At 39.3% G+C, this 15,635-nt stretch overlaps 1 protein-coding gene across 1 annotated transcript in view; it reads right to left on the reverse strand.

The window, feature by feature from the left end:
* Positions 1–15,635, reverse strand: part of LOC145333236 (neurexin-4-like) — a 47,651-nt gene that overhangs the window by 27,142 nt on the left and 4,874 nt on the right. The window lies entirely within an intron of this gene.

The raw sequence follows: 15,635 nt of genomic DNA on the forward strand, positions 1-15,635 counted from the left end.
AGTATTCAAAGCTGGTAAAAGGGTCGGGTGTAGTCCCTTTCATGACAATGCCTCTTAAGGGGCGTTTTGTCGTATTTTTACAATAGTATTTGATAGGTTATTTTAGGTTAGGTTAGGTTATTGATTGCCCTGCAGGGTTTGGCAACTAGCCCCGCAGGGTTAGACTTAGAGTCCCCTGCAGGGGATAGAAATAGAAGAAAAGCTATTAGGGTCTCCTTAAGAAAGGGGAAAAATAAATAAAAAAGTTGGCTGGAGTATCTCGATCGATATCATATTTCCTTCTTATATGACGTCAATCAGAATAGTTGCAACATTTGTCTTCTATTTTAGTAGACACTTTTACTAACTTCAATTTATTCATCTGTAGACTATTAACGGCAGATTGATAAAATTGCTGTTTTTTCTGCAGCAAATCAGTATTTTTAAGTAACTAAGGCTGTAGATTTCCTGAAATTCAGCAAATGGCTACAAATTGTTGAATATAGCTTGTTAAACAAATACTGCTGCCAAGCCCTGGCCAGAATCATGTATATTTATATGAATATGAAATTATTAATTAGTTAGGTAGTTTAGTGTAGTATGGATATGTAAGAAGGTATTGGTTTTAATATACTGGTACCTTAAGTTATTGATATGGGTGGATAATAAAAATTATTAAATCAAATAATAATATCTATAATCTACATATATAAAAATTAATTATTTATTAGTAGCGAAGCTACTCTATAATTCGAAATGTCCGTCTGTCCGTCTGAGACATAGAGGGGAAAACGTGATTTTCTTGGCTCCTATAAAAGATAGAGAGCTGCAAGTTTCATTAAGATTCGTCAATTGGTTGGGGTGCGTGATCGATTCCTACATTTTAAAGTTTTCATGATTATCTCAACTCCTATTCAACATAGACGGCTGAAATTTTCAGGGATTTAATACTTTCATATTCTGCATACTTTTATTAAGTTTTATTGAGATTTGCTTAATGGTTGGGTTGCTAGTTCGATTCCTAGATTTTTAGGATTTCTTGATTTTCTTTACTCCTATCTGAGATAGACGGCTGATATTTTTAGAGATCAAATAAGTTTACAATTTACTTATCTCCACAAAGTTTCATTAAGATTTGCTAATTTGCTGAGGTGCTAGATCGATTCCTAGATTTTCACGTTATAAATCATACAAGGTTTTGTGATTTTATAGTTTAGTGTTTTTTTTATGAAACTGCAATAAGGTTAATTTTTTTCTGGATATCCATTCATAATTTTTGAGCTTCGCTACTTATGGATGTTGTAATCCTTGTTTTTTTGCTATGCTTTCTTTCAAAGACCCCTTAAAAGAATAAAATTCAGGGGCTGAAAGTGTATGATAATGCTGCATTATTTACTACCAATATAGCTAAAGTTTATGGTTGGAATACCTTTTTGTACAATAAATGATCATTTTTAAAACCTACTTTTGTAATTTTCATCTGAAAACATAGCCTTGTAGTAAATACTAAACTTAAAATTGTATTAGAGGTAAAAATGATTTACTATAAAGAATTTTGTGTTTATATTTTTTCTTTTAATTCGATTGTTTTTAAAAAATTCAAATAATTGAAAGTAATATAATATAGGAAAACCTTACAAAGAATGTTCTTCAACTAATTGGTTTATTACAAGTTGTAAAGGTCTGCTAAGTTTATAAGTTTGAAATGCAGTATTTCTATTCATATGTAAGAATACGCAAGAACTTCAACACACATTTACATTCAGTCTTATATTCTTGAAATCAAATCATTGATTTTATCATAATTAATATTCATTTTATATTTTATACATATAATAAATTAAGAACTCCTGAATTTAAAGAAATGTTGTTATTTTGTTGTTTGATGTTAAGAGATTTTTCTTGAAAATTAGATATTTACTTTATTATAGATTATAAACTCTCTTATACTTGTATGAACTGTTCACATCTTCCTGTATTCCTGTTTGAAATTCTTAAAAGAAACTTAGTATGTGTTATAAATTAAGGTTAAAAATAACAAATCATTATCAGAAAAAGCATGTAAGCTTCATCTTCTGAGTAATTTGAGTTTGAATAGTAATCTTAAGCAATGTTTGTCCTCAAAAACTTACTTCTTGAAATGTATATAATTATTAATTCCACAAAAGTTTCCTATCAAACGCTTTGGTAATATCATAAAAGTGATGAATCCATAACAACCAAATTATTTATTACAAAACAACACAATTATTTTTCTCCTGCAATAAGTTTTTGGGTACTCCTTGTAATTATAAATCAATCAAAAAATTTTTAGTAAAATTTTGTAGGAAAGCACTAAATAAAACTATAAAACAGTGAGGAATTTTCCACAGTTTTAAACTCCTGTTGCAGGGAGTAGTGTGTAGCACACTACCAATACACATAGCTAGCTAGATGTGAGGTATTGTTTGACTTTATAAAGTTTGACTAGCAATCAGTGCTGGTATTTTCTCAAAGTGCACCAGTACCTTCATACACACCCAGCAAAACTTGCATGCAAAAATATTGGAATCATCAATAACATTTTTTGATTAATCTGCATAAAAGATGGAGCTGATCTTTCCAGTTTCATAAAATCTCAATTTTTGAATGCTTCCAATGCCATAATCCAATCGGCCCATAACAAATGGTTTAAATTAAATAGCCTTCATCCTTCAATCAATGATAATGACTAAGAAATAAAACATCAATTAAAGATTTGTTTATTAGTTGAAAAAATATTTTCTCACTATGGGTTAATGTTTTACCAATTCATTTATATTTGCTGGATTAATCTATACTAAATTAATAATGAGGCCTATGAAGGAAAACTTTAGGAGCACAATGCCTAGTCACGGAATAGGGAATGAGATTTAGAAATTTAATTTAAAGCTGTAGATAACCTTTTAAACAGCTAAAATTATCTGCTTGTCCCTAGTCATATGTCTTTTTAGAAGAAATACATGTGATGATTGTATGCCAACATGTAGGAAACATGTTGTGGTAATTTATTAATGTGTTTTTTTTCAGAAAATATTTTTCTTCTACTATGTTTCTATAATTCCTAACGTTATATAATAATTTTTAAATATTGCTGAATATGATTCTAAAAATTTTCAAAATTCAAATAAAATTTAGATATTTCTTAGCTTGCTTTATTGGAATTATTGGCAAGTTCCCTTTTACTGTAAGAGGACCACAAGAAAAAAAATATCTTAAAAGATAAGTAAAATTCTTTGTAAAGGTTGCATTAGTAAAACCCTATCTGGGGCAAATGTCTCCCATGGTTTAGATTCCTCTCAATTGGTGTGAATTACCTTTTTTAATAATCAATGTTAAACAAATTAATGTTAATATGGCTTATTATCTAAACTTGGACATAGCTTTAGAGAAAAGTAAAATTTGTCTCCATCAAATGCCCCTAGAAATCTTGAGATTTTGTACATTATTGAACTGAATCTTTACAAAGTTTTTTTTATGTATCCTGATAAAATAGATCTGGCAATTTACTTTTAGTTAGTTATTACAAAATATTTAGAGATATTTTATATTATTTTTTAACATAATTTTGGCTTGAGTATGCTGCGCTACTAATATATGTATTATATATGAAACCTTTCTGGTAGTTTATGACCTGACATGCACCACAGGATTGTGAAGGATAGTGCCTCTGAACATAAAATATCTTCTTAACAAGATATGCTTCATTGAAAAATTATCATAGATACTGAGACAAAATGGTATCTATTTTTACCTAACTAAACAATATATGTTTGAATTATATTTCAATTATTAATAGTCAACCAACTTTGTATTAAATAAAAAAAAGGGAATGGAGGTAATTTTTTTGAATTTCCTAAACACTGTGTTGGTCATAACCCTGCTGGGCCTAAACAGTGGGATGCTTTCAAGGTGACCGAACACTAAATCCAAGTTTTGACTTTGCTGAGTCACCAATGAGCTACAGTATACCAATCTTGGATGTTAAGAATGGGCATAGCAAAGAGAAAACTTTAAAACACTTTCATAATCCTATTATATAAAGTAGTAAGCGTTTTTTGTCTGTCCCGAAGGATCTCATTAACTGCTAAACCGATATTGTTCTCCTTTACAGTGAAGCTTTTTATAGGTCCTGGGAAGGTTTTAAACTATTTTTGGGAAGGCTGTCTTCACCCCCCTCCCCCCCAAAAAAAATATTTTTTTACTCTTTTGAAACTCAAATCTAAAATGGGATGAGGTCAACTTTTCCCTCTCCTATCTTAAGTGCCCCTAGAGACTTCTAAGGGCGTAGCCGCTAGTATAACATAAAATAACATTTATTTAATTTTAGCATGGGTTAATACATACAAAAAAAATAATAATTATCAACTGTTACACAAAAGTCTATATCTCACCCAGCTCCCACCAGAAGGGCGAAAGTGACATACATACGAGAAAAAAATGGTCACTTTGAAAGCATTCCACTGTACCTGTAGTGTCATAACATTGCGGGTTAATAATGTAGCCTTAACCAGAATTACTAAAAAAAATTTAACCCCCCCCCCTCCTCCGTCCGACATTTATTTTTAATTTTCAAAAAAAAATTGAGGAAAGAGGATTTCAGTGATCAACAAATCACTGTGAGTGAATGCGCCTAATATTATATTTGAATTTGTAAATATTTTCTTTGGATGCCATATCGTTATCCCTGAATGCATTTGATATAGAATGTGTGGATATATTGACAGGGTGAAATTAGTCGTCAATTTAGGTTGCTAATATAGACCTCATTTATGATAAGTTCGTTCGGAGTGGAGGGAATGAGCTAAAGAGGCTAGATGGTGGATATAGACATAGTTATTTTAGCCAGCTGCTATTGTTCACTGTATTAGAGTATAACATAAAAATCTGGTGCAACATCCAAGTAATAATATATCGATTGTTGATGCAAGGAGGGCAAACCATAAAGTTTTCTATCACAACCGCAAATTTTTCTCTTATCCTTTTTATTTATATAATAGATATTTATCGTATCATATTATAGACAGCTTTCCGTGGGTATTAAAATAAAAGAAAAGATTAAAACCAGCTTTGTTAGCACAAAGGGGCCGATGGACCGTTCTAGCAATACTGGTATTAATAGTTTATTTTATTTAGTATCCGCTGAAAATTGTATAAAATACGATGCTATACATGGTTTTTCAGTATGACTGATATTCAGTTCTAATCCTACGGATATTAAGCGGTTTCGAAGCCATACTGGAAATATATTCATCACAACTATCTCTCTTATTCCTTATATTATAGTATCTAGTATCTATCTATAATTTTTCTTTTCTTTTCTTCTTTGCTCCAGCACTTTCTTGTTTTTAAACTGGCTATTTTACTTCTTTCTCTCTATTATGCATTATCCCTTTTTCTCCCTTTTCTCTATCTTTCTCATTTATGTACTTTTTCTGTATGTTTTTTTTCTATCTATTTGTATGTTTAATTTCTCTCTCTTTCTTTTTCTCAACACTATCTCACCTACACCACAATAATAGATATATTACTAGTTGGATGTTGCACCAGATTTACAGGTACTCTGATATAGTAATACTCGCAACTGTCTAAAATAATGATACCCCTCATCCCCTTCTACTAGATGAACAAACTGACCATGAATGAGTTCCACATTAGCAAGCTAAATTGACGATAAAATTTCCCTTGTCAATATATCCACGTATATCCTATATCCATTACCACGATGCAAGAAGAAAAAGTAAAAAATAACCCCATATTAAAACTTTGCTAAATTATCAGATTCAATAAAAAGACAAGAGACATTTATCTTGGAAAAAAATTACTAATTATTTGGGTAACTTGAATCTCAGGAGTCAATGCATCATCTAGTATTACAGACAACCAACCCAGGGATATAGGGATAGGACAATGGATATAAATTTAATTGTGTTGGATGTCTTGTACTTGGACACCAGAACAACTGTCGGCGTTATTCTCTTAGAAATTTTTTTTTTCAATTTTGAAAATTTCAGTACCCCCCCCCCCTCCCCCCCGACAACGACGAACAACTATTTTAGATTAGGTTAGGTTTTAGGCTAGGGAGCCGAGCGCTGCGGCTAGGCAGGCAAGGGGGCCGAGCGCTGCGGCTAGGCAGGCTAGGGACCCGAGCGCTGCGGCCAGAGTTCATAGTTCGCTGTCGGGGGGGGGGGGGGGGGGGGGGAGGCGTACTCAAATTTTCAAAATTGAAAACAAAATTTCTGAGAGGAAATACCCAAAACTTTTTTTGGATAATTTTAAAAACTATGGGGACTAGCAAATAGAAAGCTGCTAAAAAGTAATTCTCGTAGCAGACAAAACTGACTGAACTTAATCAACATAATATTAATAGAAAAAAGGCTCAAAGTGAGCAAAATTATATATTTATAATGTCAAAAAGTGAAGTAATTGGCCATTGTGCTTTACCATTAGTTGCGCCATTTTTTTGTCAAGGCATTTATGTTACAAATCATAATTATTTAGTAGCTTTTGGAAACACTTTAATGCTTTCAATTATGGTATATATAATATATAAATAAAGATCTTACATTCAAAGAGTTTGTTGCAAAATTAGGAATATTTTTCTATTTTTAATTATTTAGTTAAATAATACTTAGCAATAACCTAACCATAATGAAATCTTAAAAACAATTTAGTTAAAAGTAAGGTAAATGTATGAAATAAAACTATAATATATATGTCAATTGATATATTACATTATCTAACAAATGGGTTAAGAGATGTTAACCCAAATTTATATAAAGGATTGGAACAGTTTATCTAAATATACCCGGATATATTGATAGGGGAATTTTGTCATCCATTTAGCTTGCTAATATAGACCTCATTTATTGGTCAGTTGGTTCATCCAGAAGGAGGGGATAGGATTGGGGGAAAGTTATCGTTATTCTAGCCAGCTGCGAGCATAACTTTTTCAAAGTACAGGAAAATCTGTTGCAACATCCAGGTTAATAATAAATCGATTGAAAAAAATAAATGACTATTCAACTAATTGTTAGATATTCTTTAAGAATAACTTTATTTGCATATAAATAATGTTCTACTAAACTATTACTTTAACATATTTGATTACATGATCTTTTTTCATTATAATAACTGTAATTAAAACGCTCCTGTTCTACAATTTATTCTAAAAAAATTGTCTCTTTCTCTGATTTGTAACAAAATTGCTTGAATCAAAGGTTTGCATCAAAATGTGTTTGTTAGGGGGTTTTGTAATTTCCATTTTCTTCCTTAATAAAAATTTCGAAAATTTTCAAAGCATAACTTTTAAATATTGAGAACACGATCGACACGGTCTAACAAAACTGGTTTTAAAATTGTGATTTTTATTTTCGTAGAAAACTGGATATATAAATACGATACGATACATAATTTTTCAGTATTGCTGAGAACCGGTTCTAATCCAGCGGATATTAATCGGTTTCGAAGCCATACTGGAAAATTATATTAGAGATTAAACAAGACATAGAGAACATTTAGAAAGATGTTTTGACTTTGAGATAAAGTTAATATTTCCACTTTGGAGGTCTGTTTAGAATTTTAAATTTGTAGGATATTTTATGTTAAAGTATAATTATCTAAAATACAAAGTAAAATGATGTCTGTCCGTCCTTCCCTTAAGATCTCGGTAACCACTGAACCGATTGAATTATACTCTTCAGGGTATATACCTATTGGTCCTGTGGTGGTTTTAAGCTATTTTCTTGGGGGGTGGGACACCCCCAACCCCCAAAAAATGAAAATTCCCCCCCCCCAAAAAAAAAGTCCTGGTGCTGCCCATATGCATATGGTCAGCAGCACCAGTATTTTTTATTTTTTTTTACCTCATGGGCCAAGCCCCTAGAGGCTAGGGGCGAAGCCGCTAGTGTATTACAAATAAAGGAATTATTACAAATCTATAAATTGATACTTTTTTTGGACAAAGAGCTCTGTTATTTTCGGGCTGTCAAATTTTGCCAAAAAGTAAAATTATTCTTTGTTGAAGCCTCTAATATGTGTGTGTGCATGTTCTTAATTCAGGTAAATTGTGGGTAGAATCAGGTGTGAACACAACCGAGCAAAAAAAGGCAAAACACCGAATTGCAAGTTCAAAAATTGCCATTAGATAGGGAGGGAGGGGACATTAGGATATTTATTATACTAGTCCCCATAGTATTATAATAATGTTTTCTTATTCGATAGCTCAACAACTGTGAGGACTTTTATTAAATTTTGTTTGGTTGGTTCATTAAATTTAGTGACCTAACGTTTCAACAACTTTAAGTAATCTAAACAGGGATAATATTATGTATCATCATTGGGGATGTACATCAACTTACAGGCCATTTCCTTATCTCTTTAGATTACGTCATTGAGGAATTATTATGGTTCTCAGCCACAATGAAAAATCAGATTTACCAAATATTACAGACGATTTTTTTCGAATATTAAAATGAAAATGATAACTACCAGTTTTGTTAGACCGGGCCTTCAGCAACTAGTTTTAATTTTACAATTTGATAGCTACGAAAAGCTGTCTATAATATAATGCAATAAATAACTATTCTTTTCTTTGAGTCGCCAAATCTGTTATTTTAAAAATTTAAAATTTTGAATGCATACCTAGATGAAAGCTAATAGCTCCATGGTTTAATTCCAAGAGACAAGATATATTGCAGCCAGTGATTCAGGGATAGGACAATGGCCGATAGATTAATCTCCAATAATGATACACAAAATTACCCTTTCTGTAGATTTCAATAGGTGTTTGAAAAGTTTGAACACTGAACTAAATGGATCAACCAATCAAAATTCAATAAAAGTCTCCAAGGTTTTTAAGCCAATGAACTATTAAACGCTATCATAAGACTTTAGGGACTAGTGTAATAAACAGCCAAATGTTACCTTCCTCCCAGATTGCACCCAGGGACACGGGGATAGGGGAATAGACTATTTATTATTAAAAATTCCATCTAATTTGAAATTTCTAGCTTATGATTATTGAAAAATGAGAGGAGGTCGATAATGGATTACTCTGAAAGTTAATAATTATTAAATATAAAACCAGTATGGATTGTTTGTTTTCTTTTATAAACGTTTTTTACTTCAATTTTATTTATCTAATACTAGATACTAATGATTTTTACAAGATAATTAAAAAAAAATTGTAGGAGATTTTTCAACTTATTTGATTTTCATATTTTTTTGTGTTTTATTGAAAAGTATACCAATCAAAGTACCATCAATAGAACTAGTTTGGGTAATATCTTGGCACATTAACAGGCATAAATTATTGACATGCCCAGCTAAAACCAAATTTGTTTCTTTTATGAGAAATTTAATTATCTTAAACTATTAAACCTTTTCAAAATTCAATTTATGGCATAACTACAGTAGCTCGATATATAAATATGTATAACCAGACTTGCTAGGGCTATACTTTCAATCTACAAATTCCCAAAAGCGTGAAAGGGTGGTCAAAATTGAACATTACCATTAAAAAAACACACTTTAAAACTTTCTGTGGGATTTAAACTCTTGCTTCTTAATTTGCGAATTTAAAAAAAATACGCATGATGGAAATTAAATTTTTTTTAATTAGAAGGATCAGCACAATTACATACAAATGTATTAAAGTATCTTTATATGTTTAAACAGCATGTATTTAAAAAAAATATCTTAAGCTTTTATAGTTATTTATCTCATCATATTTTAAACAGCTTTCCGCGGAAATTAAAATGAAACTATTAAATGAAAACCAGCTTTGTTAGACTTTTCATAATTTATATTTTAACATTCGTGGAAAATTGTCTGTAATGCAATGCATGATTAGTATTACTGAGAACCACTTCTAATCCATAGGATATAAATCGGTTTCGAAGCCATACTGGAAAATTTATTACACTTTATTGTAATGTAGGTCTGGTAAGCCGAGCGTTCTCGGCCCACAGGGTAACGAGTTCGAGTTCAACGAGCCCTAGCCTTGAATTATTCTACCAAAACAAACTAGCAGGATTTAGTCATACAGAAATTATATATTTAACTGAATAATATTTACAAGCAATGATTACTATATATATACAACAGATTATAACAATGGTTAGGTTTGAAGGGGGTGTGGGACGCTAGGGCTTAGCTCCCGGCGGTAGACAGGCTGTGGGGGCAGCGGTGGTAAAAGGGGAGGCAGCGCCTCCCGGTTATATAAGCGCGTGAGGGGCGCGTGATAGTTGCATGTTTGAGCCCCTCCCCACATTTAGGCAGGCCAGTTTGACCGCTAGATAGCGGGGTCAACATCGGTCATGAGATAGATGGTGATATAATAAGATTAGTGCAGTGGGTTTGTTATGATAAGTCAGAGCGTAGCAACTCTGTAAACTGCCTGTCCGTCTGGTTGTCGTATTACCACAACCTCCCCTTCAAGGGTTGCGTGGCTCTCGAGCCACCAGGCCTTGAACCTGGGGATACGACAACCTATGTCTGCGCAGGACAGGCTCTTCCTGGGGCACAGCTCGATGGAGGACAGCTCTGGCTACACAGGCTCCACAGGACACTCGTTGCTCGGTCTGGCTGTGGTTGGATATCAGCATTGTCAGCTCCTGGTTGGCTTCTAGACGGGGGTTGGCGACGGCCAGGCCCCGGCGCTGGAAATTTTGCCTCGTCTGCAGGACTAGCTCTGCCTCAGCGGGTAGCTGGACACGGAGGCCTAGGCTAACTCTGGTGGTTCCCAAGGGGGGAATGACGATGGGTGAGGGCGCATAAAATTCCATGGGGGCGCCTGCTTGGTTCAGGTTGCTTGGCCTCCTAGCCCCCACACGGATAGGGATGGCTGTCATCAACAGGGGGCACATGGCTTCAGCTTCGTCCTCTGGGGCGGCCTCTTCCATTGCAACAGCTGCTTCTCCTCCTACAGGCTCGCTGCTGGCTGGCAGGTGCTCCATGTCTGTGTCAGGATTCCAGATGGCATCTCTGGGTGGCTCTGGAACTGGCGGCGGCGGCGGTGGTTCGTTGGGTTGCTCCTGCAGGTCCTCTTCTACTGGGTCACGATCTTGGCCGCTGGGCTGTGGGGCGGCTGCGGCCGGCTGGTGCACTGGGAACTGTCCTGGGTCGCCAGCTGCGGGCGCCGCCGCTCCAACCGGCAGCTCGGTGGCATCCTCGTCGCCGTCCACATCAACTTGGATGTCTGCTGGAATCTGGTGGGCAGTCACATCTCCAGTGTATTTGCGCAGTCGGCCTACATGCGCGGTAACCTCCGAGATCCTGGCGATTGGAGAGGCAGGCTTGATGACATAATGGACTTCTGTAGCTTTCCTCACTACCTTCCAGGGGCCAGTCCATCTTTTGGTGATCTTGGCTGCCTTCCCTGGCACCAGGCAGGGGGCCAGGTACCAGACCAAATCTCCAACCTCATACTTGGCCGTGCCTTCGTAAGCTGCCGCGCTCCTCCGGATGGCTCCCTCCTCCTTCTGCTGGATGGCATCATACACTGCATAGTAACGTTGCAGGAGGGCTTGGACGTTGGCTGGAACCGAGGCATATTCTGTTTCTGGCAGCCGGAGCACCATGTCCACCGGAAGCTTGGCCTCTCTCCCAAAGAAGGCTAGGAACGGGGTCACGCCGGTAGATCTGCAGGCCTTGGTGTTGTAGGCGAAGGCAATGGCAGGCAAGTGGGGCTCCCAGTTGTTGTCGTCTCTGTCTAAGAACAGACGCATGCCGGTATTGAGCGTCCGATGGAACCTTTCCACTCGGTTGGACTGTGGGTTGTAGGGTGGTGGATGTGTCAGGCCAATCTCAAGCCTGGAGGCCAGTTCCTGGAATACCTGGCCGGTGAACTCCATCCCATTATCGGAGTGGATCTTCAGGGGGCATCCAAACGTGGCCAGGTGGCGGTGCAGCAGGGCTTCAGCCACCGTGAGGGTGCGCTTGTTGGGGATGGCGTAGAGGCTGACAAACCGGCTGAACCCATCTTGGCAGGTGAGGATGTAGCGGTTCCCAGCTGGGGTCTCTGGCAGCGGCCCCACCAGGTCGATGAACAGGACTTGCTGTGGATACCCCTGGCGGGAGGGTACATGTATCCCTTGCTTCAACCTTTCCTTGGTAACCTTCTGGACACATTCAGGACAAGTTTGAACCATCAGGCGGACGTCACGGGCCAGGTTGGGCCACCAGAAGTGCATGGCCACACGGGCGATGGTCGCGTCCATCCCAAAGTGTCCGGCCATGGGGGTCCCATGGGCTAGAAAGAACGCGTCCTGCTGGAGGGCCGAAGGCAGCAGGTATCTTGTCCGCTCCCCTGTCAGGGTCTGGTCAGTGGTGGTGAGGCAACCATGCTCGTCAAGTCCCAGGGCTGAGAAGCGGCTGGCGTACTGCTGCTCGTCTCGGTCCTTGCCGCGCAGCTCAGCCTTGGTTGGGGCTCTGCCATCAGCCACCCACTGGCGGACACGGAGCAGGAGGGGGTCTTGTGTCTGGGCTTCTAGTACTCTAGCTGGGTCCAGTCGGGCGGCAGGGGGCCGGCTGGCTGCGGACTCCCCTAGCTGGCAAAGGTTATGGAGATACTCAGCCTGCTCGGCTAATTCTTCGGCGCTGGCCGTTGGCATGTTGGCGTCCTCCCGGCGGCTGAGGGCGTCAGCGTTGGTGTTCTGGGTGCCAGGACGGTGGCAGACAGTAAAGTCTAGGGCCGCTAGCTCCTCTTGCCAGCGGGCCACCATTCCTGTGGATGTGTTCAGTGACTTCATCTGCAGCAAGGCTGAGGAATCAGTGTTGATCTGGAAGCTGCGGTAGGACAAGATGCCGTGGAATTTCCGGATCCCATACATAATGGCGGCCATCTCTCCCTTCCAGGACGGGTAGCGAGTCTCGGGGTCGGTTGTCTTGCGCCCCACGGCGGCAATCAGCCTCTCCTTGCCGTCCTGGCATTGACTCAGAATGGCAGAGATGGCGCGGCTGCTGAAATCTGTGGTGAGCTGGAATACCGCTGGCAAGTCAAACCTGGGCGGCGCTCGGATGGGGGCTTGACGGAACTTGTCCTTGAGCTGCAGCAGCTGGGCTTCCATCTCAGGTGTCCAGGTTAGGGTCTTGGCCGTCTTCTGCCGATTCATCTCGTAGGTGAGGTCGGCATACTCTGGGATGAACAGGCGGTAGTATCCAAAGAACCCCAGAAGCGCCAGCAAGTCTTTGGGGGTGCTGGGGGCCGGCCAGTCCAGGATGCGGTCAATATAATCCTCTTGCATGGCTATCCCCTCACGGCTGAGGGTGTGGCCCAGATAATCCACCTTGGCTCGGAACAGCTTAGTCTTGGCTGGCTTGAGGCGGATTCCTCCCCTGCGGTGGGCTTCCAAGACCTCTCGGAGCCTAGCCAGGTGGGCCCAGGTATCCTGGTGGAAGGTCAGGACGTCGTCAAGGTATGACTGGAGGTTGGCTGTGCCTAATGGGTTTAGGACCCCTGCAATAAATCTAGAATAGACGGATGGTGCCGTAGCCAGGCCAAAGGGCATCCTTTTCCATTGATACAAGCCTCTGGGGGTGGTGAAGGCGGTGCAGGGCCGGCTGTCCTCAGACACACGGATGGTGTAGTATGCGGCCACCGCGTCCAGGGCACTGTAGACGCGGTGCCCTCCAGCTCGTTCTACCAGCTGCTGGATCCTGGGCAGAGGGTAGCTGTCCAGCTCCAGGCACTTGTTGAGGGCTCTGTAGTCGACGGCCCAGCGGGTGCTCCCGTCCTTCTTCTTGATGGGCACCAGGGGGCTGCTCCAGGCGGAGTCTGACGGCTCTATGACTCCCTCCTGTAGCCAGGTGTCCAATTGTTTCTCCAGTTCAGCCTCCTGCCGCGGGTTCAGATCCCTAAATCTCTGGCGGATCGGCTGGGTCCCTGGCTTGAGGCGCAGCTGCAGCTCGACTATATTGGTGCAGCCGGGGGTAGAGTTGGAGAAGACGTCCCTGTACTCTGATAGCATGGTCCAGACCTCCTTCTTGAGCAAGGGGTCCTTGCACAGGAACTCGTTGTCTTCCATCTCAAGGGCCTCCCACAACTCTTGCATGTCTGGGGGCTCAGCAGGCTCTTGGAACGAGTGGAGACTCGGGGGAGGCTTATCAGAGACCTCTAAAATGTCAGGCTTGACCAGCTCCCCTGCCACTGGGAGGCCAGCGTCCAGCAGAAGGGGCGTCTCCCCTTCATTCACCACCAGTACTCGAAACACAGTGGCGGATCCAGGCCTGTGGGCATACAGGCCTTCTGGGATGACAAGATCCTCCCCAAACCTCTGTTCTGGGGCAGCTAGTTGGATGGCATCCTTGGTGCGGTGGCCTACTAGCTCAACAGGGACCGCCATGACACCGCGGCCAGGCAAGACCACTCGCTTGGCCGTGCGCAGTTGGGGTGGCTGGCCGTCAGTTGGAGTGACAGCGCTTAGCCTATACGTGGCTGGAGTGGGGCCAGCTTCGGCTCCGGGACCCACCGGCCGCGACTTGACGGGCTCGGCCTCGGGAGGGGCTGACGTGTCGGAGCCAGGTGTGGCTCCGAGGGCGTCCGGCCACGATTTGACGGCTACAGACGTCATTGCCAATAAGTTTGTACTCTGTATGTCCATTTAAAAAATGCAGATTTTTTCCTTTTTTGACAACAAATTTTTGTAAGATATCTGATTTTTGTATTACTGATTTTTAGGACAATACGGTACAATACTATTAATGTGGCATATCTATAATCTAACATCGTCATTAATTTATTGTCTATTAGTTCTATAAAGTAGTTCTATTAAACTTTGAAATATTAACGCAATTTCTGATCTTTGAAATACGTATTTAGTGCGGCTATAATAGCTAACCCCATTTAACCTAAGCACAACTAATCTATGTCTTTTACATGGATCATAGAAAGAAAACGAAGTATTTTCATTTTCACAGTGGCTTTTGACAGGTTATTTTAGGTAAATGTTAACGATCGCCCCGTAGGAATAAGAAATTAGCCCTGAAAATACAACGAAGCTCGCCACTAAGTTTTGTAATAATTAGCACTATATATACACCCCTAGAAGCCTCTAGATGCATGTGAAATATTTTTTTTCAATCTATATTCAGATCAGATGTTTAACCAAAAATATTTATTCGTTGATAGATTTATTTTATTTTAATTTCTCTTGAGAGGGTGGTGATATCCTCCTCCAAAAGTAGCTATAGACCTTTCCAGAACCTAGCAAAGCTACACTATAAAGGAGAACCATATCGGTTAGTGAGATCATTTTATTTTATTATGATAATTATCCTTGCTGCAAGCATGGTTTGTGTGTGTGTGTGTTTATGTATATGAGTGTGTGTGTGTGTGTGTTTGTGTGTTAAAGTAAGGTTTATTTTGAGGTTGTCAGGAGCCATTATGGTTGGATTTATGACCCTTAACATACAACACAAGTTACATGAAAGCCATTCTCATGTTCAGGGAATCTTCTGATATACATACACTTGCGCATAACATCACATTTGCATGCTGCAATTTTTCGCCAAAAGTTTAAATGATATATAAATCGGGGAAAGTGTAGCAATAATTAGGGTTTCAAAAAATTTTATGATAAATACTAAACGGAAATAAAGGAACTCCTGATTATTGCATATTATATATTTCCTTTCAG

The sequence above is a fragment of the Acartia tonsa genome, chromosome 12 (assembly GCF_053477335.1).
Source record: "Acartia tonsa isolate MP-2025a chromosome 12, ASM5347733v1, whole genome shotgun sequence".
NCBI lineage: Eukaryota > Metazoa > Arthropoda > Copepoda > Calanoida > Acartiidae > Acartia > Acartia tonsa.